This window comes from Crinia signifera, chromosome 2, assembly GCF_055691185.1.
Source record: "Crinia signifera chromosome 2, ASM5569118v1, whole genome shotgun sequence".
NCBI classification, from domain to species: domain Eukaryota; kingdom Metazoa; phylum Chordata; class Amphibia; order Anura; family Myobatrachidae; genus Crinia; species Crinia signifera.
The window spans coordinates 212,764,296-212,790,502 of record NC_139218.1 but is presented as its reverse complement, the minus strand read 5'-3'; the positions used below and the strand labels follow the sequence as shown (position 1 = coordinate 212,790,502).

Below are 26,207 nucleotides of genomic sequence, written 5' to 3'. Positions count from 1 at the left end.
ATCAACTCATCTAGTTCCTTACCAAATAGGCGTTCTCCTGTGAACGGAAGGTTCTCCACGCTAAACTTGGAGTCAGTGTCAGCAACCCACTGACGCAGCCACAGAGCCCTGCGGGCGGAAACCACCATGGCTGAGTTACACGCATTAATAGCGCCCACCTCCTTTTGTGCGTCACAAAGCACCTTAGCTACATCTTGTATGTGACAGAGTGAACCAGCCACCTGGGCCGTTGACACATCGCCCAGCAATCCCTCTTGGATTTGGGTCATCCAGGTATGATTGGACTGGCTGACATTTTTCAAACACAGTCTGTGACATAGTAGGTAGGAGCTGATTGGCTGGTTGTTTATCACTCTCCATTTTATCACTTTTGAAGCTTAGTGCATCTGGCCCTAAGACCCCTGTAACAGAGACTGAGACCCCTGAGAATCTGTTAGGGGATCATCCACATCCTCCCCTTCTTCTATAGCCTCCTCCTCAGAGTGAGGCATAACTGCAGCTAAATCACGCTTGCGTGACAAGCCACCCACGGGAGTGAGGATATCCACCCTGGCAGAAAGGACTGTTAAATCCTGCTGCACTTTCTTAGTCTGCAGGGTATTTGCAGTCAGCTGCGTGGACACAGCTTCCAGCATATTCTTCATAGGTCTCCCCTATGATCCTCCACACAGTGGTGTGGGAATACCACTAAGCTGTGGTGACCCCCCACTAGTCTGGGGAGACATACATTGTTCACAAGTGACTTGCTAAGTAGATGCAGGGGCAAACTTAGTGCTGCAAATGATACAGGATAACTTTCTAACCATAAACGTTACCACCCCAAAACACACACACGAAACACCTAACAATCAGAGTCAGTGTGAAGTGTATAGAAGCTATGTGCAGGCTCATTGAAAGGGAAGCTTGCTGACTAAAGTGAACCTTGATTACTTAAGTGACTTGTGAGTTGGAAACTGAAGCAGTTGAGTTAGAATACTGAAAAAGGTGAGTTTGAACAGTCTAAATTTTCATCTTCTATTTTATTGAAATATATTCATCTTCTTCCTACCCTATTGTAACCTGTTGCTCAATTTTGACATTTAATTCATTTTATCTATATTTTTCCAACATTGTATTTCATTTTACTCATTCACTATTATTTTCTCTTATCTTTGCCACACATTTATTGCACTCTGTTTCCCTCTTCACGCCTGCTCACATTTGCCTCACATCTGACCTTCTCTGTTCCCTTCATCCTCTCACTTGTTATTGTTTCATACTTAATTGGATTACTCAATCAACCTGATTTTACCCACTTGTCTCCTCTCTGACAGTTGTTCCTTGCCTGTTACCTTCTCTCCTCTTTCATACCCCAAGCTCTCTCACTCTGTTTTCTACCACATCATCACAAATCTACTACAGACGCTGTCTGTCCTCCCAAATCCCTCTCTGTCTGCTTTCACTAACCTACCCTCTCACCTCTGGTCCTCATGGCTGTTAATCTCTCAACTTCACTTTCTCCAACCGCTCCTCCCCCCTCCCACCCCATACCTATCCTGACCACTCGCCCCCGCACCCCCACCCTCCCAACGACCCCCCCTCGCTTCTGCAATCCCAAAAACCTTATCCACATAAATACACACCCCCCCTCTTTCCTGTGCACTATGGAACGCCAGATCCGTCTGCAACAAACTCCCTGCCATCCATGACCTATTCATCTTTAGCGCATTCCACCTCCTTGCTATCACCGAGACCTGGCTCTCCACCTCTGATTCTGTCTCTCCAGCTGCTCTCTCCCACGGTGGCCTCTCTTTCTCTCACACTCCCAGGCCTGACTGTCGCCAAGGTGGGTTTTCTCCTCTCAGCCTCATGCACCCACAGTGTCATTCACCCTGAACCCTCTCTCCTTTTCTCCTCCTTTGAGTCTCACTCTATCCGTCTATACTACCTCTACAACCTCCGTGTCGCTACAATCTACCGCCCCCCTGGCCCTATCTCCCAATTTCTTGACAACTTCGCCGCCTGGCTTCCACACTTCCTCGCCTCTGACCTGCCATCTGTCATTCTTGGTGACTAACATCCCCTTGGATAACCCCGCTGATCCTGGCACCTCCAAACTCCTCTCTCTCTGCTCCTCTCTTGGCCTATCTCAGTGGACTACCTCTCCCACCCACATCCAAGGACACTCCCTCGATCTCGTCTTCTCTCGCTCTTGTTCCCTTACTAACTACACTATCTCGGCTTTTCCTCTTTCTGACCATCACCTAATCTCCTTCTCCCTCACTGCTTCCCCCTCTCCCACCCCCCCTCCCAAGCGCATTGTCTCACGGCATAACGTCAACACACTTGATCTTGCTGCCTTCTCAAACACGCTGTGTCCTCTTCTCGCCCCAATCGCCGCCATGTCCTGCCCGAACCTTGCCGCCTCCCTCTATAATGACACCCTATCTTCGGCATTGGACTCTGCCTGCCCTCCATCCTCTATCCCCCTTCGATGCTCCAACCCCCAACCGTGGCACTCGCCTATCACCCGATTCCTTAAAAAGTGCTCTCGCACTGCTGAGCGCTTCTGGAAGAAATCACTCTCCCTCGCGGATTATCTCCATTTCAAATTCATTCTTTCCTCGTTCACCTCTGCCCTTGCTTTGGCCAAGGAATCCTACTTTAAGTCCCTCATCCTTTCCCAATCATCCAATACCCACAGGCTCTTCACCACCTTCAACTCCTTGCTCTCCCCCCCCTCCTCCAGCTCTTCCGTCCTCCATCGTAGCCGCTGATTTTGCTACCTACTTTTCAACCAAAATCTCCTCTCTCAGGACTGCCATCACTGCTGCCATGACCTCACCCTCCTCCCTTCCTACATCTCCACTCCCCTCCTTCCAACCCCTGTCCTCATTTTACCCCACCACTGCCGCTGAAGTCCACTCTATCCTTCAATCCGCTTCTCCCTCCACCTGCCCACTCGATCCTATCCCCTCCAATATTATCCGTCGTCTCAGTCCGTCAGTCTGCTCTCACCTGGCTCACCTCTTTAATCTTTCCCTATCCTCTGGGATCTTCCCTTCCTCCTTCAAACACGCTCTTGTCTCCCCAATTCTCAAAACAACAAATCTGGACCCCAACTCTCCATCCAACTACAGGGCCATCTCCCTCCTCCCTTTTGCTTTCAAGCTCCTAGAACGTCGGACCTATAATAGTCTCCTAAGCCACCTTACTGCCAACTCCATTCTAGACCCCCTCCAATCTGGGTTCCGCCCTTTACATTCCACTGAAACTGCCCTGACCAAAGTCACTAACGATCTACTATCGGCTAAATCCAAAGGCCTCTTCTCTATCCTCATCCAGCTCGATCTGTCGGCTGCCTTTGACACTGTTGACCACCCTCTCCTGCTCAACACCCTCCGCTCCATTGGCATCACTGGCACGGTCTTCTCCTGGTTCATCTCATACCTCTCCGATCGCTCCTTCTCCGTCTCCACTCTGAGCTCCTCCTCTCCTACTACCCCGCAGCCAGTCGGTGTTCCCCAAGGGTCAGTCCTTGGCCCTCTCCTCTTCTCCCTCTACACCACCTCTCTGGGCACCCTCATCAGCTCCTATGGTTTTCATTACCACCTTTATGCTGATGATACCCTAATCTATCTCTCCTCCCCCGACCTATCCCCATCACTCCTGTCCAAGGTCTCCGAATACCTCACGGCCATCTCAGCCTGGATGACCCAACGCTTCCTGAAACTAAACATGGCTAAAACTGAACTTCTAATCTTCCATCCCCCCGAACATCCCCTCTTCTCCCACTATCTCCATCAGCATTGGTGAAACAGAGATCACCTCCACCGACCAAACGCGCTGCCTCGGTGTCATCATTGACGCCTCCCTCTTTTTCACCCCCCACATTCGTGCTCTCTCACAGTCTTGCCGCTTTCACCTACGCAACATCTCACGCATCAGACCATTCCTCTCCACTGATACGACCAAAATTCTCATTCACTCTGTCATCTCCCGCCTTGACTACTGCAACATCCTTCTCTCTGGGCTACCTCTCACCTCTCCAATCCATTCTCAACGCTGCTGCTAGGCTCATCTTCCTCTCCCGCTGCTCTACCTCCGCCTCCCCCCTCTGTCTATCCCTTCACTGGCTCCCCATTCCCTTCCGAGTTCTCTTTAAACTCCTCACCACCACCTACAAGGCTCTCTCCTCCTCCACCGCTCCTTACCTCTCTTCACTGATCTCTATCCATACTCCCTCCCGTCCTCTTCGCTCCATCGCTGACCGCCGACTGACCTCTCACCTAATCACCTCCTCCCACTGTCCCAGTGTCCAAGACTTCTCTCGAGCTGCCCCCCTGCACTGGACCAACCTCCCACCACCCATCAGGCTTTCCGATTCCCTTACCTCCTTCAAGCGCTCCCTCAAATCCCACTTTTTTCGAGGGATAGCCTCCTCCTAACATCTTTTGATCCTCCTATCCTGCCTCCGTTCCCATTTTCCTATTGTTTTTCGTTCGTCCACCCACCTCCTTTTAGTATGCTAACTCTTATGAGTAGGGTCCTCCTTCCTCACCCTACCTCTTTACCTCACCTGTGCTCCTGTCCTGTTCTTCCCTTCCTCTACTTCATCCTCAGTCTACTCAACAATTTTGACACCTACTTCTGAACTGATGCTGATTTTAGTTCTAACAGCTCTACCCCTATTTATACTGTATTTTTCAACACACCCTGTACGTTACCTCAGAAGATCTCATTATGCTAGCGATATCTTGTACATGCCCACTGGAACCTGCAGAGTTATGAGGCACAGCACTAAGCTGATGGGCTGTGGGGTCTGGCAAAGATCATCAGAGGGAGGAGTTCTCACTCCTCCACTCTGGCAGATGAATGTTATTACATCTTGTGGGTATAGCTTCAATAAGGAGAAGCAGGAAGAGCTATAAGCAGGACAATCCAGTCAGCTAAAATGCATCTCCGCCAGATTCTGCTGCATACAGCCATGTGCTCAGAAGGCAAGTTAAATGGTCACTGAACCCTAAAAAGAGCATTAAACTCATCTCCAACTGCTGTGGCAATTCTTATGGTCTGATTCGCCTTGTTTTAAACAATTCAATGATTATCTAACTAAAGGTCCACACACACTGGACGATTTTGCCCAGCGTGTATGCACAGCAATGATGGGGAAAATCATTGGGCTGAAAATCTCTCAGTGCATAGACACTGAGCGATTTTCACCCGTCTAAACATTTTTCTCGGGGGTGGATAATTTTCCATAGCAGAATGGTAATACCAGCAAATGAGAGATGACCGCTGGCAATGATGCGGGAGCACGCATAAGTGCAAATCACTGGAAACCAATCAGCGATTGGTGTGGGAAGCGAGGTGGCTCTGGTCACACATTGTTTTCTACCCCGGACTGAATTCACTGTTATAATAGATGGCTTGCAAAAGCGCAGGTAAAGCCATTGACCAGACAGAAGTAATTAGTGTTAAAATGGTAGGCAGAAAATGAACACACATCGCCCAGCAGAAAAAGCAAAGGACACAACAAGGTCAGCTGTAGTTAAGAAAGTATGATTTAAGGTATGTACACACGTACAGATTTTCTATCTGATCTATCTGGTGGGAACAAAAACCTGGAAATGTATTGGAGCAAATGACAAATCAAAAAATTGTTCTCAAATACTTGAAAACAGACAGTGATCAGTCAGACAAATTGTTTAAATCATTCTGATAAATTTATCAAAGCATATTTTTTTTTCTGTTTTCCTGCATTTGGGTGGACATTTTTTGATTGTCAGTTGCTCCCATACATTTCCAGGTTTTTGTTCCCACCAGACAGAAAATCTGTACATGTGTACGCACCTATACATTGTTTTTATCCTGCAACAGCTCAAGTAAACCTGGAGGTCTTCTGTACTGTTAGCAGGAATTGTTTAGGCAGAATGCCCAGTGACCCAGCTAATACCCTTTTGACACATCGCAAAAACCCGGGTCAGCGGCTGTGTAAATGGGGTCAATACATGTCCATTTACACAGGACCTCTACCCAGGTCCTTACCTGGGTGGAACACTGCTAGGACTCGTGTAGGCTGGTGTAAATGGTCCCAGCATGGGTCCTGCTTCCCGGCATAATGGGAAATACATAAATGTAGTCCATGCTGGGACTTGTAGTGCTGCCACTAACCCTCCACCTCCTCCTCCTTCTCCCCCCATCAGCCTCCTGAAGCGCCCGGCACACTTCCGCCTGGGTCTGCAGGAAAAGCTGCTCCATATCCTGCCCTGCCGCCTGCAGCTCTCCCATGTCCATCACCGGGGGAGCCATGAAGAACCACCGCAGGGCCAGGTCATCCCCCTCGCTCTGCAACAGCCAACTCTGCCCATTGTACCCAACTGCCACTCCGACTAGCACAGTGACCTCCAGCAGGGAGGGTCTCCCCGGGTAGAAGACGGCAGAGCCATGCACTGCACGGACACTGCTGCACCTACGTGGGGAGAGCGGCACCTTCCTTCGCACCGCCGTCCAGCCAGCCCGCACCGCCAGCTCCAATCCCTGGTTTGTGCCATGCTGCTCCCGTGAGGGTTAGGGGGTGATTCATGGCGGTGGAAGAGAGAGGGTGATTGATAGGAGAAATGGGTTAGGGGATTGTTTTGAAGAATATAGGAGGGGGGGGGGGGGGTTTGGAGGGTAAGGGTCACTGGGGTGGGAGAAAAAAGTAGAAGGAGGAGGGTTAGGGCTGCATATTTAAGGGTAGTCCTCACCCAAATCCCTGGCAACCCCTGGACTCCATAGGGAAGACCCTGACCCAGGTTCAGTGTAAACAGCGCAGATCTGGGTCCAACCCAGGCCGAAGTACTGTGCAAAACCCTTTTACACCGCTGCAAAACCCTGGGTCTTCGGCGGGACAGAGGCGGTGTAAATGGGACATGCCGTGTCCCTTTAGACGGGACCTGGGTAGAACACGGCTAGGACTTGGGGAGAGGGTGGTGTAAATGGGTACGCCGGGTCATTCGACCCGGCTCTCATTTACATCAATGGGGTCCGCAGGTTGTACGGGGGGGGGGGGGGGGGGGCACAGACAGCCTGCGCTGCTGTCTGCTATACTCTGCAGACAGCATCGGAGTAGGTGAACGGATGCCTGTGTTCGGCATCCATTCCCCTCCCGGACGACGGCTGGGGGGGGTTTACGGGGGCTGGGGGCAGCCCGGCAGCTTACCTTGGTGCTGGGCTGCCCCCAGCATGGCGATCTGTGTTTCTGGTTTGTCATCTCCAAGCGCCACCTCCGTCTACACTGCGGGTGGGCACCGTAGTGTAAACGGTGTAAATCCCGGATTGGATCCTTCTTCCAAATGCCGGGTCGGATCTGGGTGGGATTTTTGGTGTAAAAGGGGTATAAATGGGGTATGAATCTGGGTCCGACCCTGGATACTCCCATGTTCGAAGACCATGGTCCGACAAGGAATTTTGGTGTAATAGGGGTATTTTAGATAATATCAGCATAACACATATGGCAGTCCAGAGGCTGTGCAGACTAGGAACAAAAGTTCTTGCCCCTCTAAATGCATTGTTCTACAAAGCGACCAAAATGGGCCAATAATCAATACTGTTCATACGTTAATTTTGTAGAAACGCTGCTGAATCCCCCTTTATTTATTAGCAGTTTTTTATACAGTGCAGCAAGTTCCGTTGAACTTTACAATTGGAAATAGGGATAAAACAAACTGGGTCGTTACAGACAGTCAAATGGTAGGAGGGCTCTGCTCATAAGCTTACAATGCATAGTTTATATATTAATGTCCCCTATGTATATGAGGATAAAATATTTCCATTTATTGGATGTTGTAAGACAGGGCTCGACAAATGCCGGGGGCCAGGTTGCCATGACGACCAGATTCTGCTTCCTGGCGATCAGCGGTCCGCGGCTACCCTGCAGGTGTCCTGCCTGCCCTAAAAGCCCGCCGGCTCCTTCTCCCCACTCCACCCACCGGAGAGCAGCCGCTTGCTGACAGACCAGCTCCTTCTCCCCACTCCACCCACCAGAGAGGAGCCGCTTCCTGCAAGCCCCTTCCTGGCGACCCGCGGCTACCCTGCAGGTGTCCTTCCTTCCCTAAAAGCCTGCCGGCTCCTTCTCCCCACTCCACCCACCGGAGAGGATCCGCTTGCTGGCAGCCCCCTCCTAAAAGACCAGCGTCCCGTGGCTACCCTGCACCAGTCCTGCCTTCCCTAAAAGCACACCGACTCCTTCTCCCCACTCCACCCACGGGAGAGCAGAAGCTTGCTGTGCCACAAAGATCCTCCCCACTGCCCTGCACATGGCTGACCGGCTGCATAAAGCTCATATCTAAAATACAGCACACTCTATATTCGGCAGTGGCCGCAGCGGCACTATCTCCCGTTGTCCCGCTGCCTACCACATCTCATGCAGTGCTCATGGTCCTACTGACTCATGACAGCTGTACAGCAACGGTCCTCCGGAGACACCCACAGTAATGTGCAGGTACTTTTTGTGTGGGAGGTGGGAGGGAAGGGACGGAAAGTGTTATGTGTGCGTCCCATGTGTCCTATATAAAGTGTGTGTCAATTCACCCCACCATTGTTTCCTGTACAATAGATGTACTCTATGTTTGTGTGTCCCTGGCCCTTGAACAATTTGTGTGTGTCAGTGGGCCACTGCAATACGTGTGTCTGTGAGAGAGTGCATCTGTACTCTCTCTCTCTACATATACATTTTGTCAGTGAGCTCCTGGTATATGTAGAATATATATGTGTGTGTCAGTGTACCCTTTGTATATGTACAATAAATATATGTGTGTGTCAGTGTGTCCCTGCTATGTATGAGTGCATGGGTGTGTCTGTGTACCCCTGGCATATATGTGTGCGTGGGTGTGTCTGTGTGCCCCTGTTATGTATGTGTGTGTCAGTATACCCCTGGTATGAGTCAGTCTGGAGGATGCCGCAGTGTGGAGGATGTAGCTCACGGCAGTGTCGCGATTTCAGTGTCTCCCCCTCCGTGAACACCCATCTCTCAACTCATACCTTTTTTACGCCAAAAATCCTGGATCCAGGATTTACACCATTTACGCTGTGGTGCCCACCCGCAGTGTAGACGGAGGCAGCGCTTGGAGATGACGTCATCTCCAAGCGCCAGGACCGCAGTGATCCCCGCCGGAAACACCGATCGCCATGCTGGCTAACCCCAGCCCCCGTGCACCCCCCTAGCCATCGTCCGGGAGGTGAATGGATGCCGCACACAGGCATCCATTCACCTCCTCCGCTGTCGCCACTGCTGTCTGCAGAATATAGCAGACAGCAGCGCAGGCTGTCTGCGCCCCCACCGTCCAACCTGCGGATGCTGCGGTCCGCAGGTTGCACGTCCCCCATTGATGTAAATGGGAGCCGGGTCGGATGACCCGGCGTACCCATTTACACCACCCTCTACCCAAGTCCCGTGTAAAGGGGGTTTCAAGGTGCAAAAAGGCACACGCAACACTATGATCCAAAAGGGCACAAGTGACACTAGGGCATGAAGGCACGGGTGACAATAAGACAAGTGGATTGGGGTCCGTCCACAGGAGGGCATGAACTACAATAGTGCTTTTGTGATACTAGGATACACAACAGGGCATTGGCTATAATACGATGCAAGAGAGCATGTACAGTACTACACTTGCTCAAAAAATACACTAGGATACATAATAGGTGTGGGTAACAGTAGAATGCAATAGGGCACAGGTGCCCTAAAAGGACATGTTGTATTTCTTGTGGGTGAGTTATGGTGCCCATACATGGAATGTTTTGTACCGTGCGAAGCAATGTGCGCTCCCGTGCATGGCATGTTACAAAAAAATGTGCAGCCGTACCTTCTAAACTCGATTGCATTGCATCTAGCTCAAAGCGCACAATGTTGTAGCGCATTGCATGCGCTCTGAACTAGATGCGATGCAATCCAGATCAAAACATATGGTGCACATAGCACCTTGTATGGGCACCCTTTGTTTGTCTGGCTCCTACACTTTCATCCTGGCTCCTAGATTTAAAAAAAAAAAAAAAGTCAAGCCTTGTTGTAAAAATTACTGTACAGAATACCCGAATGTTTTTTTTTTTTTTTTTTTTTTTTTTAAGTATAAATATCCAGATGTAAACCAAGTACTAGAACATGCACACACACACACACACACACACACACACACACACACACACACAACCCTTCAGTGACCTCCCAGTGAAAGGTCTCAAAATGTTAATAGGATAAGAAAATTGTCAGTTCTTGCACCTTCTTTCAAGAGAGTGCAAGTCTAAATTCTCTAACTCCCCATTTAGTAGAGGTCATTAGGGTATAATAATAGTTATGATTTATTGCTGCTTAACTGTCATAAAACCTTGGTACTCCTGCACTCTGATTGGGACTCCTCTAGTTTACAATTGACTCCATCATAAGGGATATATGTACACAATTGGCAATTAAAAAAATGTATCTTACTGTAACTTTTGCATACCCAGAATTAATAAAATAAAACATTAGTCTCAATTATGTATTTACAGTTTCTTATATAGCGCACACATATTCCGCAGCGCTTTACAGAGGATATTTGAACAATCACATCAGTCCCTGCCCCAGTGGAACTTACAATCTATATTCCCTACCCCATGTACACACAGACTCTCTAGGGTTAATTTTGTTGGGAGCCTTTTTGGATTATAAGAGGAAACCCACGCAAGCACGGGGAGAATCTACAAACTCTGCACAGTTATAGCCATGGTGGGAATCGAACCCATGACCTCAGCGCTGTGTGGCAGTAATGCTAACCATTACGCCATTCATACTAGCAACCTACTGCTATACTGTATCATATTAATACAGCCCGTTCACATGGGAACACATTCTGTAAATGTATTACAAAAACGATAAATGTGCAAATTTATCAGCTCAAGACACAGCAAGTCTACATAGCAGAAACAGTATACGCAACTAAATCTCCCCAAAGCGTGGCTGATGCAGGATTAGTGAGTCTATAGTCTCCAAGCCCGTCCAAAAGCCCCAACTGTGATGTACTGCTAGTTTGTCATCGACTGTCTAAGCCACCACTGCTGTAGATCGCCACCACCTAGTTATTGATCTACTTACTATTCCGCAGCACAGTGAAAAGTGCAGTAGTGATTGAAACTGAAGGTAAAAAGCTGCAGTAATGATGATCATTTGGATGACCCATAAAATCCATGGTAAAGATTTACAGATTGCGCAGGTAACACGCAGACTCTTCAGTTTAACTTTCATTGGGGCAGATGTATTAAGCATGGAGAAGAGATAAACTGGAGATAAAGTGGAGATAACTTGGAAGAGTTAACGCACCAGCCAATCAGCTGTGTTTGAAATATGACAGTTGGGATCTGATTGGCTGGTGCGTTATCTCCTTCCACTTTATCTCCAGTTTATCTCTTCACCAGGCTTAATACATCTGCCCCACTATTGGTAAAAAAAATGATCGTTAACATATTACATGAGTAGCCCCGTTCATGTGCCAAAGAGCTTAATTCTGAAATGGCATTGGAAAGAATAAAACTAAACACTAATCATACCAGAAGCAATAGGTAACTACTAAAGAAGAATAGCAGTGTTTATATTATGTCATTTACAGTATGTTGCACTGTACAAGCTACAATGAATAAAGTGTAGCCTCACAAATGCACTATCCATTCCAAGTTTTCAGGCTAGTGTCAACTACAGGCATTTGGAAAATGCACAAAAGTCCATGGGGCTTACATAGTAGCCTGCAAGCTGTGCGGGAATTCTGGTGAGTGCCAGAATTTTTTAAATCAGCAATAATTTACAAGGCAATAAGCAACCTGGTTTTGCCTTGTAAATTATTGCTGCTTTAAAAACACAGGCAGTCTTCTCCCACAGTCTGCATTCCGCAGGTTACTATACAAGCCAGGGATGGGGAACCTTTGGACCTCCAGCTGCCCTTGAACTACACATCCCAGCATGCCCTGCAACAGTTTTAGTATGACCAAATAGCAGGGCATGATGTGTAGTTCAACAACAGCTGTAGGGACAAAGGTTCCTCATCCCTGACATAAGCCCTCACAAGCACTAAGAAGAAAAATGTAAGAAATACATCCAGTTTGAGCAGACATGGTCATACACGGCACTTAAAAGATTTAAATACATCTCCTTCCTGCTGCAATAACGCAAAAAAAAAAAAAGGCACAGAGCACACTAAAGCTGGAAAAAACAAAATAAAAAATATTTATGTAAAACTACATAAAAGTTTGCATGTAAATTTATGAATATTACGTGTGAGCTCCCTCTGAACATATTATTTATTTACAGTTTCTTATATAGCGCAGCAGATTCCATTGCGCTTTACAATAGTAGACAGTGATAAGACAAACTGGGCAACAACAGACAGACTTGGAGGTAGGAGGGCCCTGCTGCAAGCTTACAATCTATAGACATATATACAATTGTTACCAAGCCAAACATTCCATTTGGTACATATTCATTTTATTCAAAATTTGGAATAGATTTCTCTGTAACACGAGACCAGTTATACTGTCAGCTCATGCAAAAAGTGAAAGCAGCAGCCAGCAATTGTCGCTTTCCGATGGCTATGCCCACCCCAGCTATGGGTAGTGCTTGTGGGAAAGAACTGCAAGCTATGAAGAGCATTTGAAATATTTATTCACTACACCAGTTGCAATTGCATTATGCTTTGAAAATTGGCCAGACATGAAAGTGTTGAAAAACCCGACTCTTATTTTAGCTTCAGGATTAAAGATGCTGTGACCACGTTGTTACTATTGCTATATAAACACTGGCCTGTCCTCTTCAGATGTGCTTAAAGTAGAAGAAGCATTTGATCATCGGGAAGCCTCATGCAACAAAGTAATGGTTTCCAAACTGTGTGCAGGGTACCGATATACACTTGCAGGGATATCTCCTATTGGTGGTCCAGGGCCAAATCTAATTATAGTCAAAGTGATAGGCAAAACCATAGCTGGTGGCTGCAAATCATAAAATAGCCAACAATATCAATGTTGGCCTTAGGGAGCCTTTAAAAATGACGATACTCGGGGGGCACTGCGATTTAATAAAGTTTGCTGACCACTGCAATAAAGCATTTAGCATAGTAAACACTATACTTTATAGCAATGGTTCTCAAACTCGGTCCTCAGGACCTCATAATTTCACATTACGGACTGACACCGTTATAAAGATGCACAGGTGGAGCTAATTAGTTCACTTGATTCTGTGAGGAGACCTGCAAAACATGCACTGTGTGGGGTCCTGAGGACCGAGTTTGAGGACCTGTGCTTTACAGAAAAAGGCTAATGCTGATCCTTACCTCTGCAGAGGGGGAATTCAAGTGTACTGTGCACCATCGGTCACTAGATCATGCCTGATGGGGCAATTAAAGCATTGCCCTGTTCACTGCAAACAGACACCGGCACTTGCATTACGGTTATGTGGATACATTGTTATAGTGGGCAGGTAATCAGTAATTATAAGAAAAAGTAAAAATGAATTTCTGAAAGAAAATCTCTAAGTTCCAAAATTTCATGATTTGGGGCTTTTACAGTAGCGATCTGCATTGGCAGATTGTCAGCATTAGTGAGGCCAATTGCGGGATGCATCCAAAAATTGCAAAGCCTTCAATCCCGGAAATAAAGCCTCCAATCCCAGAATCAATTTGCGCAAATGTCCCTGGATTGGTCTCGCTAGTCGGTATGCAGTCATTAGATTGACAGGGTGTAGCTCCACAGTTATTAGCTCGACCACTATTGATGGATTATTAGACCGTTAGGTCAACATGGACAACAGGTCGAAACATGCAAAAAGTTGACATGAAAAAGGGCTTTTTTTAATGACCTGTTTATTTCACCATCCCAGTGGGCATAGGGGGAGAATAAAATAGTGTGCAGAACACAGCGAGGCCCCGTGCCTGAAACAATATCAACATGTCAACATTTTCTTCCTAACATTTTGACTGTTGAACATATATACCACACTGCTGGTAATGTACAATATTGCACACAGAAGAGAAACATGTCAATATGAGATACATGACTGGGCAGTAAGGGTGGTATCCTATTACCTCCATTAAAACATTGGGATAAAAAGGAAAAAACAGCAATGATTTCAGTGTTCCTTCTAGGAACAGGGGCGGGCAGGGCGCCGCTGCACGGGGGCAGCGCAGTGATGAAAAGGGGTGGGCCCAGGCGACTTCGTCGCTGAAGGGGGCGGGTCTGGCTGCCCCGAAGGCTCTCCACTGCTAGGGAAGCGCCAGGCACCACTATATACTGCGGCGCCGGGCTTCCTCGGTATCACCATAAGAGTAGGAGGCAGGCTGTTTTAGCGGGGCGCTGCCATAGGGACAGGACGCATTTTGCCCTTTAAAAATCAGGCAGGCGCAGCGCCCCCGCTAAAACAGCCTAGCGGGAACACTAAATTAAAAAAAAAAAAATTATATATATATATATATATATATATATATATATATATATATATATATATATATATATATATATATATATATATATATATATATATATATATATATATATATATATATATATATATATATATACACATATACACACACAAACACGGGGGGCCCAGCACTCACTACAACAAACTGTTTGTATTTACTAGAGTGTGTGGTCACAGGCCAATGCACCCCATCCTGGGAAGTGGGTACTCTTTGCATCCCCATTCTTAGGAATGGCAAGTGTGTTGGTACATATATATACATATACATATATATATATATATATATAGGGTAGAAGCAAGGTGGCACTCGGAGACGGAGATTTCAATCAAAAGACTGCTTTATTTGCAGAATAAGGTATAAGCACCAACACGGTGTTTCGAGCCTTGGCTCGTCGTCAGGGTACAACCAAAGAGTAGTACATGTGCACAATAAATACCACCATAGGGACCCACACATACAGTATATATATACACATATATATATACATATACATACATATATATATATATATATATATATATATATATATATATATATATATATATATATACACATACATACATACATACATATATATATATATATATCTTTCTGATAAAAGACCTATATTCACCTGAAAACAGACAGGTTGACAGGTTCAGTGAAATCTGCGTGTTTTCGACAGACCAGCTGCAATTTTTCAGCAAACGGGGGTTATAGAATATCACTCTACATTGGAAGGGTGTCACATTTAGGAAAGACTTAAGGTGCATACACACTATACAATATTGTCTACGGATGATATCATCAAGATTTTTCCTTGGACTCCTGAGCAAACGATATAGTGCATCAATACTAAATACAATATTGTTTAGTAACGTCACCCGGCCCCCCGCTGCATGTACAGAGGACAGGAGGTTCTCTAACGATCCATGGGAGCATGCATCATTAATGATAGAGTACACACCAAATTATATTAAAAAACAATATCGTTCAGAAGGGCAAAATGAGTGATATAGTTTGTAATATCGCTTTGTGTGTATGCACCTTTACAAGGATGTAATTTTATATTAAGTCCAGTTTAAAATGATCATTAAACTCCTACATTTAAAATGATAACATAAAGGTATATCCTTCAGTGCTAATCTGATATTTCACTGCACCTCTGCAGAAAACTAAGTACATGGCTCCCTTTGTATGACACAAAGCTGCAATCCTCTTATTTATTTATGGGATCTCATAAAGGTCATAGAGCAGAGACTAATATGCTGGGTCTTCATATACATATAAAGCAACCAACCCACAAAGGGCATTTCTTTAAAACAACTATGCCTAGCTGTCAGTATGGAAGCGCCTGCCTCCCAACACGGTAGCCTGCTGTAGAGAAGTCACTTTCTGATACAAAGAGTCTGTTATCAATGCAAATGGAAAAGGAAACAGAGCATATTGGAGATCTCATTTTGGAGGACTTCATTCGAATATTAAAAAGCATACTGAATTTAGATGTTCTAGTAAAGGAAGCAGACTTCCATAACTGTTAAAGAGGACAGCTAGCTTCTCCTGGTTGAGCATGAATAATGCTGCCCATACACTTATGCGATCAGATGCGATGGGACTCTCTCAGCGGCCTCAGCCAATCAGAGGGCTGTCCAGGTTTCCAAGTCATCTGCTGCCGCCGCTGAGTCCCGCCGCCTGAAAGCTCCACCGCTCCGGTTCCCAGCTCCCGCTAAGGTACCAGCTTCCGCCGGCTCCGGTCCCCATCCCTGCCCTGCCCCCCATCCCCGCAGCTGATTGCATTCAAGCAATCACATGTGGTTAAAAACCACATGCGATTGCTCATGCAATTCGATAAATATTATGTGCAGCTCATAATATTTATCGATGCGACATTCAACGGCGTGCCTGCGCATCGCGTCGAATGTCAGCTTAAAAATGCATGCAATCATTCGATTTATCGCCCAGATGTGGCCGAAATCGAATGATTGCATGCAATATCTGACATATGTATAGGCAGCATAAGAAGCGGTGCATTGCGGGAGTTGGCATTAATAGGAATTCTCTCTCTAAAGTTGATGGTAAGGCTGATTTTGGATTATCGTAACCATAATATGACTTGTTTACCAATGATTAAATGTTACCTTTTAGAATGCTACAAACCAAAAGATAAAAATACACATTTAATCAGTTTATAGAATTATTGCCGCTCAATTCTCTTTGCAGGGATGTAGCACCTTGGTTCACTGGCATAAACTACTCTACTGACTGCATCACACCCAGAAATTAAAGGCGGGAGATGCAGGTTACAGCAAATAATGCCTAGGTCTAAATCATGCTAAACTACATTTTCTGACTAGGGCTGATATTCAATCGCCATTATTTATTTACTTATTAGCAGTTTCTTATATAGCGCACACATATTCCGCAGCGCTTTACAGAGAATAGATGAACATTCACATCAGTCCCTGCCCCAGTGGAGCTTACAATCTATATTCCCTACCACATGTACAAGAATACACAGACATTCTAGGGTGCCTTTTTTGGGAGCCAATTAACCTACCAGTATATTTTTGGATTGTGGGAGGAAACCGGAGTACCCGGAGGAAACCCACACAAGTACGGGGAGAATATACAAACTCCGCACAGTTAGGGCCATGGTGGGTATTGAACCCATGACCTCAGTGCTGTGAGGCAGTAATGCTAACCATTACACCATTCGTACTGCCATTAAACATGATCAGGTGTATTTTCTCGATGTTTTGGGGGTTTTTTTCGCCTTCGGTTATGCAGTCTGCCAAAAAACAACAATTTGCATCCGTAAACACGCTGTTTCAGTGAAACCTGTGTGTTATCACTTTAAAAAAAAAAAAAAAATGCCCTATTTTTGGACCATTGTACTTCTCCTGTCGGAGCAGGGGATGCAATGTCGCAGATTAGGCCACAGAACATGCCGGCTTATCGGAGCTAATAGAATAGTCCTAGGGCTAGAAAATTACTCTGGATAGTTGATCAGAGGCAACTAAATATCGTCCCAAGTATCGGGCACTATGCTGTTACAGCATGCTGGAACACTGTGGCTAGCCCCGAGGTATTAGTAGTAAGCAGGGAGTTTTTGGTAATACACCAGGAGGGTGCATATAGGCTCCAGGTACTTAATTTAGGAGCTACATCTCTTTGAAGGGAATTGCACAGTTGTAATTATCAACATTGACTACAATATGCAGGTATTTTAGCTGAAAAACGCAGGGAGAGGGAGAGAGACTCTTCTGGGAGCTGCTAATATGCACAATTATTGTTATGCCGTACCAACACAAATTACACTTTTTTCCAGATTATTATAAATTTACAGAAAATAGCATAAGTACAAAACATTGGAAAACCAATAAAAATGGTCACTCAGACAAGTAAAACACATCACATGGATTTAATCAGGTGACCTTTTTCCCAGAAGAACAGACCAAATCGCCAATTGTCATTTGATCCCATACATGACTAATTTTTATATCCAACCAGTCAACTAGTTGGATGGTTGCTCTGAGAGTTAATTGGACAATAGATTATTGCATTAGAATGAAATGTGTATTTTGTTCTGTACAACACCAATAATTACTTTGTGATTCTTGCTTCAGCATTAACCCCCTTTCCAAAAAAGCAAATCATAATTCCACACTTGGGGCCGGATTCAGACCTGTTGGCAAGGCTGCAATTTTTGCAGATGGACAAAACCATGCTGCACTGCAGGTGGGGCAGATGTAACATGTGCAGAGAGTTAGATTTGGAGGAGTTATTTTTTTTTTTTTTTTGCAGGGTAATTTTTGGCTGCTTTATTCTAAAGGGGTCTACACACAGTGCAATGTACTTTCTATTCAATCCTGATCGAATTGGGATAAAAGCGCCCAGGCACCATGTACACATTCAATTTATACTATATAGTACAGGTCTGTACTATATAGTCTTGCCTGCACACAGTCTATTTTTCCATTCAATTTTGATACCACGCATCGGGATCGAATAAAAAGCTAATGCGTTCAATTTTGATTTAGATTCAATTTTTCTTATATAAGCAAAATCGAATAGAAATCTTGACAAAATCTAACCTTGTCTACACCACATTACACTACAATTTATATTTTATTTTCAACACACCCCAAATGGTTGATTGTCCTGTTGCTCCCTTACATTACCAGGTTTTTATTCTCACCAGATAGATTGGACAGATAAATCTTGTGTATTATCTGGGTGCCCGATTTTCTTCATCTCACCTAAAAATCGCGTTGTATCGCATACAAATCATATTGCATGCGATTTGACGCGATTTTTATATGTAAAGGCACCCAGATGCCTGTTTCATATGTGAAATGGCCCCCCAGACCCCATTTTTAATTGTATACCCACCCTGATGACTAAATGCCCCCATTGTTAACGCCACCCCACTATCAACATCAACCCGAAGCGCGGCGAACCAGCGTGGGGCGGCGGTACGTGTCCTCCGACCTTTTAATACCCCCACTATCCACGTCGGCGTGGAGTTGATTTTATATAGTGTGGCGAGCCCGAAGCGTGGCGAGCAAAGCGAGCCCCGTGAGGGGATGCGAATTACATGTGAAGTAACACCGATCCGCTCACCACGCTTCGGGCTCGGTGGCTCGCCACACTATATCAAATCAACTCCACGCCAACGTGGATAGTGAGGGTATGAAAAGGTTGAAGGACGCGTACCGCCGCCGCTCGCCACGCTTCGGGTTGGCGTTGATAGTGGGGGGCATTTAGCCATCAGGGTGGGTATACAATTAAAAATGGCGTCTGGGGGGCCATTTCACATATTTAACAGGCATCTGGGTACCTGTACATATAGAAATGGGGGGCATTTAACCCAAATCGCGTTGCATCGCATACATACCATACAGTAGCATACAATGCGTCGCAATCTTGACTTCAAGGGAATTTCAAGGGCAATCGCGTTGTATCGCATGCTTTAGGTACTGGCATACAATTTCAACATCGGGCGCCCAGATAATACACAAGTACCTCTGTGTGTACCCAGCTTAACTCTCTCAGCATATGTTACATCTGCCCCACCTGCAGTGCAGCATGGTTTTTTACATCTGCAAAAATTGCTGTCTTGTGATCAGGTCTGAATTTGCGCCTAAGATGGGAACAAAATTGTTTTTTTGGGCACCCATTAACCACTTCAGTGGTATAAAACTAAAAAGAATATATAGAGATTAACACCCCTGTAAATCTCAGAGAGCGCCACACAATTCAAACAAACTATACCGTATATTTAAAAATATTTTATTAATAATAATAAATTTATACGGACAATATAAATCTATACCAATGGTACATAAAAACACTTAAAAATAAAAAAAACACATACATGCACTTACATATAGTCCCTAATAATTCAAATTCTGGTTGTCCATGTAATCAATAATTCTGCATCAGGGTTTAAATTTTTGTAATCTCCTGTTAAATAATAGATATAAGTTCTTGGTTGTACCTATCTAATCATCTGCTCCCAGCTGAATCTTAGGGGGGTATTCAATGTCAGGGGTACGGCTGTCGAGCAAGCTCGACAGCCGTGCCCCTGTCCCGTTCTCGCTTTGCTCGACTGGAGCTCGGCGGTCGGGATTCAATGTCCAGGCCGCCGAGCGGCGAGAAAGGGGTGTGGCCGCGAGCGGAAATAGACAAGCTCCGGCCAGGAGCTCGCCTATTTCCGGCTTTTCTCGGCAGAACGAGCCCGACAGCTTGTGATGTTGGGCTCGTTCTGCGGAGAAACCCTGTTCAATGCTGTCGTTGTACATACTTAGTGATGATCTACAGATATATTAGTGTTTACCCAATTATAAATATATAATTATCCCACCCACATGTTTCATGTATCCCACCTACCCTTTTTTCTCCACATGTTTGTCATTTTTCATAGACCCCAATTATAAACATCCGCAGCATTTAATCATTGTATAACAGGACTGCCTGTATTAGGACATGGGTCGCCATCTGAGAGCCAGATACCCCTGGCTCTCAGATGTTATAAGCCATTATCATGTGGCCTTACACTGGGCTATTAGACCCAGACATATATGTTACTGTTTATGGGATGGATTTGGGAATGTGGTTCCCCCTGTGTTGGTATGACTGGTCTGCTCCAGGTTAGCACACACTTTATTAACACTTATATTTTCCCTATCACATTGTATATATTTTGTATTATTTTAATCACACCTTCACTTCCTTACATAGCACTTATGTGCTTCTTATTAACCCCTACTAATTTTAATTTGTGTGCTGCACTGGAGTGCTCAGCCTGTGCCGGCATGTTGTGGGCCACACCCCAGACCCATACCCAGTATTAGGGACCCCCAGTGACACAGACGTCTTGACGTACGGCCTGGGGGCTTAGCCCTATATCTGCAGATATATGCAACCAAGATCTCTGTATTATCAAATTATTATGTAGATATTTCTCACTCAGTGTGCAATTGGGATACAAAATGCTTTTTCCTAGCCAGAATTACCCCTCCCTTTTGGCGCCTGAGTGACATCACCTCTGATTGAGCAGCTTGCCAACAAATGTGTTGGATACTTGATAAAAGCAGAGGAAGAAAATGGTAACAGGGAAAACCAATGCCAGCAGAGAAGGATGGTAGCCTGGTGGAGAGCCAATGTCAGCATGGTGGTGGGGGAGAGACAACTACTGTACATGGCTTCAGAGGGTTACAGGGAACTGGGGGTTACCATGTCAGCAGAGGAGTATGGGATAATAGGTGGGAGGGAAGGAATAGTACTGGGGAATCAGGTATAATTGGAGAAAGGTGGTAACCCAATGTCAGCATGGGGGTGAAGACGTGACAGCAAGTGGTGAAGAGATGAGCATGTTGGCAGAGGGCTACAGGTTACTGGGGAGAGCCAGGGTGAGCAGAGAAAGGTGGTTGCCTGGGAAGACTCCATATCAGCAGAAGTGTACCATGTTATCAGAGAGGTGCAGGACTATAGAGAAGCCATGACAGTAGGCGATAGACCCCATATCAGCAAGGTACAAATTCTTACCGTATCTTTCTGCCCAGGCTACGGGGCCCCTGAATTCTGCTATTCAGGCAACAGACCTCTCAGCCCGCAGAGGGTCCAAGCAACATAGACTAAACTGCAGCGACTGCTTTCCTTGCTCTGATCACCAGCAGACACAACGAGCGGAAAACGGAAATCACCCCCCTGAATCATTATGCTCAAAACAAAGTCCCGAAGTCTATTCTTACATCTGTCCTCACTTATCGGCGGCAGCCATTTTCCCGTTTTCTACCTAGGAATGTATGAGAACTGGGCATCACAAACATGGCGGCGACACCGGCGACAATTCCTAATTTTGCGTTCCAGGTCCCCAGGTGCCCATCCCCCAGTGCCCTCCCCTCGGCGCTCAGTTAAGGGTTACATTTTAATTTTTAGGGTTAAAACGCGCTGAAATATCAGTGGCAGCAGCAGTTAACCACCAGCCTCTCACACAATCACTCTGCCCCACATTACACAGAGCAGTTATTATGTGACCACATGTGACTTCTTCTAGGTTCTCATGCTTTCTCTGTAAAATACAGATTAAAATCTTCAGTTCAACATGTACTTCAAATGCCCACCTACAGTATAGTAACGAAAAAAAAATATATATATATATATATATATATATATATATATATATATATATATATATATATATATAAAGCTTGGTGAAAATCTGGAAATCTATTTATAGGATCTTATGAAAAAGTCATTATATTTCCCTAAAACAATTATATTGTAAAGTACTAACTGGAGAAATTCATAACATAATAAATTTAAATGCCCAGGTACTGTACGTTTGACTATACCAAAAAAGCAAACCTCTGAAAAATTTGGCGGTACTCTTTACCTAGAAGGGCGCCAGCGATTGAAATCGCGGTCGTCGGGGGTAAAAATCACGGTCATCGCGGGCATCGCGGGTAAATCGGGATGCCCGCGATGACCGCGATGACCGCGATTTTTCAATAGGGAACAATGTTAAAAAGGCTGATTGACCGCGATTTTACTGTTAAATGGCTCAATGGACCCGATTTGGCCATAGGAATCGATGTTAAATGGGCCACAGAGCCCATTAACCCTTAAATGTCCCCCCCAATCACGATCCACGCCAACCCGAAGCGTGGCAAGCGCAGCGAGCCCGCGAGGGGCGGCGGTACGCGTCCTCCGACCTTTTCATGCCCTACTATCCACTAGGGCGTGGAGTGAGAATAGAATAGTGTGGCGAGCGCAGCGAGCCACCGAGCCCGAAGCGTGGCGAGGGGACGCGGATACCTTCACAGGTAGACGCTTCCCCTCGCGGGCTTCACAGGTGTCGGCGTTGCCACGGACACCTGTGAAGCCCGCGAGGGGACGCGTATAACTGTGAAGGTATCCGCGTCCCCTCGCGGGGCTCGCTGCGCTCGCCACGCTTCGGGCTCGGTGGCTCGCTGCGCTCGCCACACTATTATATTCTCACTCCACGCCCTAGTGGATAGTAGGGCATGAAAAGGTCGGAGGACGCGTACCGCCGCCCCTCGCGGGCTCGCAGCGCTCGCCACGCTTCGGGTTGGCGTGGATCGTGGGGTGGCGTTAAAAATTGGGGGGGACATTTAAGGGTTAATGGGCTCTGTGGCCAAATCGGGTCCATTGAGCCATTTAACAGTAAAATCGGGTCCATCGCGCCTTTTAACATTGATTCCTATGGGAAATCGGGAGCATCGCGTCGCGGGCATCGCGGGTACATTTATGGCCGGCCGCGACGCGACCGACACGATTTCCATGTTTAACATGGGTTTCAATGGGAAATCGCGGTCATCGCGTCGGTCGCGTCGCGGGCACACATAAATGTACCCGCGATGCCCGCGACGGGCGCCCTTCTAGGTAAAGAGTACCAATTTGGCAGGAAAGTAATGGGCGTCCATGTGCGGTGACTGGGATGTGTCACGCAAATATATAGTCCTTTCGGTAGGTGTGTTATGGGAATGATGTGGGCATGTCAGTACAAGTTTCTGCCATCCCAGATGCACAGCTGCAGGCATAGGAGACTATAATCAGGCACTGCACACACCATGGGGTTGGTGTAAGTTTTGATCGTGGTGTATAAGGGTATGCCAATTTGCATTCCAGTGTGCACAGATGCTAAATGCAACTTTTCAGTCCTTACACATCCAGCCAAACAGATATACATTAGGGAAGGAGTCTGTAGCGGAAAGTCGCTAATAGATGCCGCTGCGTGTGCTTTGCATAAGAATCAGGCCCTTAGTGCATTGTCAGTAAAGGTTACATTTAATCGAAAAGGTGTTTGTCAGCTTCATAAAATGCTTATGGCTTGAGACGTCAATTAACCTATAAACTAGTAAGGTACAAAAAAAAATCATTGCTTTGTGCTATGAATAGTGTAAGACAGAAATACGTGTGGTATATTTGGGTATGCAGATCACAAATATACGCACACACACACACACACACTAACTATAACTAGGGAAGCCATGCAATACAAACTAGTTTTTCTTAGTTAAACTCATTATTTACTCTTAATTTTTCCGAATTCTCACTATTAAAAAAAGGACCCCTGAAATCAAATGTTTGCTCTGAGAGCATAGACTGCTAGATAGAACTGCCATGCCTGGCTGACTACAATTCCAAAATAGGACATTCAAAAGATCTGTTTCCACTGAAAAACAAAAAGGATTATTTTTTCTGACTATGGTACGGTGCCAAGCAAAATGCCAGGTCAGCACATTAGCAGATTAATTTAAATTTAGATTACTACAATGCCGTAGTTAAGGTTGCAACACTGCAAAAAAAAAAACTACATATTAAATATTTACATTATTTGCTATCTGGTGTTTCATTTATGTGCTAAATGCTAAAAATAACAACTACAACAACAAACTACAAAACACCAATTCATACAACATTCAAAGTAACATGATACATGGATGACACAGTACAAAGAACAGTATACATTCTTTATATTGACAGGTTGTCAGAAAGTCAGTCGATTATAACATTAGGCTGTGGTTAAGACTATAATAAGCTCAAGCCACTGTGTCAACATGCCGACTGTTGTCAGTTATATAATATCCATATCGACATTCTGGTGTTTAAATCATGCCACATGTTTAACAGACCCCAGAGAACAGTAAGCAGACATTCAAATTAGATATATGTATTCTTCGGCAATTACATTAAATATATATATATATATATATATAACAGTCCACTTTAGCGGCACTCACGGATATAATACACTTGAAGTCAGCTGGTTGTCATCAACGTTTCGAAATCTTTTATTTCGTCATCAGGATATAACACATGCATTAAAATCACTCACCTTTATACCACCAGCACCCTAAACACCCGCGAAAAACTGCCGGCAAGGACGCTACCGGAAGTACACACCCACAAGTGACGTGTGTAACTCCCGACGTCTGTTGCCTAGCTACACCAAAAATACAAACAATACTAATCCTGCACCAAGTGCGGTTACTACAATAGCTCCGGCAAAAAAACCACAAGTTACGTCAGGGTGCTGATGGCTTTTAAGGTTTACACAAATCAATGCATATCCTATTCATGAAAAATAATCATATTCAGCAAAACATCATGACTCTTGCACAGTATTTATATCACTTCCTTAATAATGAATATATTACATATTTAGCAACAGATATCAAAGCATCTCTAAGGCAAATTACATGTTGGACCATATGAAAGACAGATAGGGATTACAAATAAGAACCCAATCCTCTCTGCTCATTAAGTCCCGTCGGAGACATAGTGTCTAATTTCAGAATCCGTGCCGCCTCCCTCTGCAATAATAACTTAGACCTGTCCCCACCACGCTTCAGGGGTGCGACATGGTCAATTATAATATATCGAATTGTAGAGAGGTTGTGTCGATTCAGGGCAAAGTGCCGTGCCACCGGCTGGTCACTTTGTCCTTTCTCGATCGCTGCACGGATGGAGGATCGATGTCCCGCCATCCTATCACGCAGTGTACGGTCGGTCTTCCCCACATAGCCCTTTCCGCAGGGACATAGAATGAGATAGACAATAAAGGTAGTAGTACAAGTGACACGTTGTCTGATATTAAAAGATCTACCTGTGGAAGGGTGTTTAAAAACAGTGCCGGTAATTAATGATCTACAAGTTATGCAATTTATGCATCTGTAGCACCCCGGGCGTAAACTTAGAAAACTAAGATTAGCAGAATCGCCCATTGTCGACACCTCAGTTTTGACAACCCAACTACGGACATTTCTGCCCCGGGTGTAACAGGGCATAATGTCAGTATCCTGTAAACCAAGTTGAGGGTCAGTTTTCACAATCTGCCACAAATTTTTTGCAATGGAATTGATTCTAGTACTCTCCTGATTAAAATGATTGACCCAAGGAAACTTCTTGCGACTTATCTTAGTATTTTTGGCCCCCAACAAAGAATCTCTGGATGTATTTAACGCTCTCTCCTTAGCTTGTAGGAGAGGACCCTGCTGATACCCCCGGGCTAGAAATTTTGTAATAATTTCATCAATATGCGTCTCCGCCATCACTGGGTCACTACAAATACGCCTGGCCCGAACAAACTGAGAAAATGGCAATCCATATTTTAATGTTTTGGGATGAAAGCTAGCCGCGTGAAGAATAGTATTTCTATCAGTGGGTTTACTATACAATGATGTGATCAATCGACCATTGTCGATGGTAACTTGTACATCCAGAAAATTCACAGCGGTA

The 26,207-nt window shown here is 45.4% G+C and overlaps 1 protein-coding gene across 2 annotated transcripts in view; it reads right to left on the bottom strand.

Annotated features, from left to right (window-relative positions):
* The window catches only part of NFYC (nuclear transcription factor Y subunit gamma), a 72,919-nt gene extending 51,252 nt beyond the window's left edge, over positions 1-21,667 (bottom strand). Inside the window, exons 1-2 of one of the 2 annotated variants that reach the window (XM_083173675.1) lie at positions 21,489-21,667; positions 19,826-19,904 (exon numbers count right to left, since the gene is read on the bottom strand). The gene's annotated coding sequence lies outside the window, so the exon portion shown is untranslated. The remainder of the gene's footprint in view (positions 1-19,825; positions 19,905-21,488) is intronic. The other variant, XM_083173673.1, reaches the window with a different exon arrangement.
* Between the last annotated feature and the right edge of the window lie 4,540 nt (positions 21,668-26,207).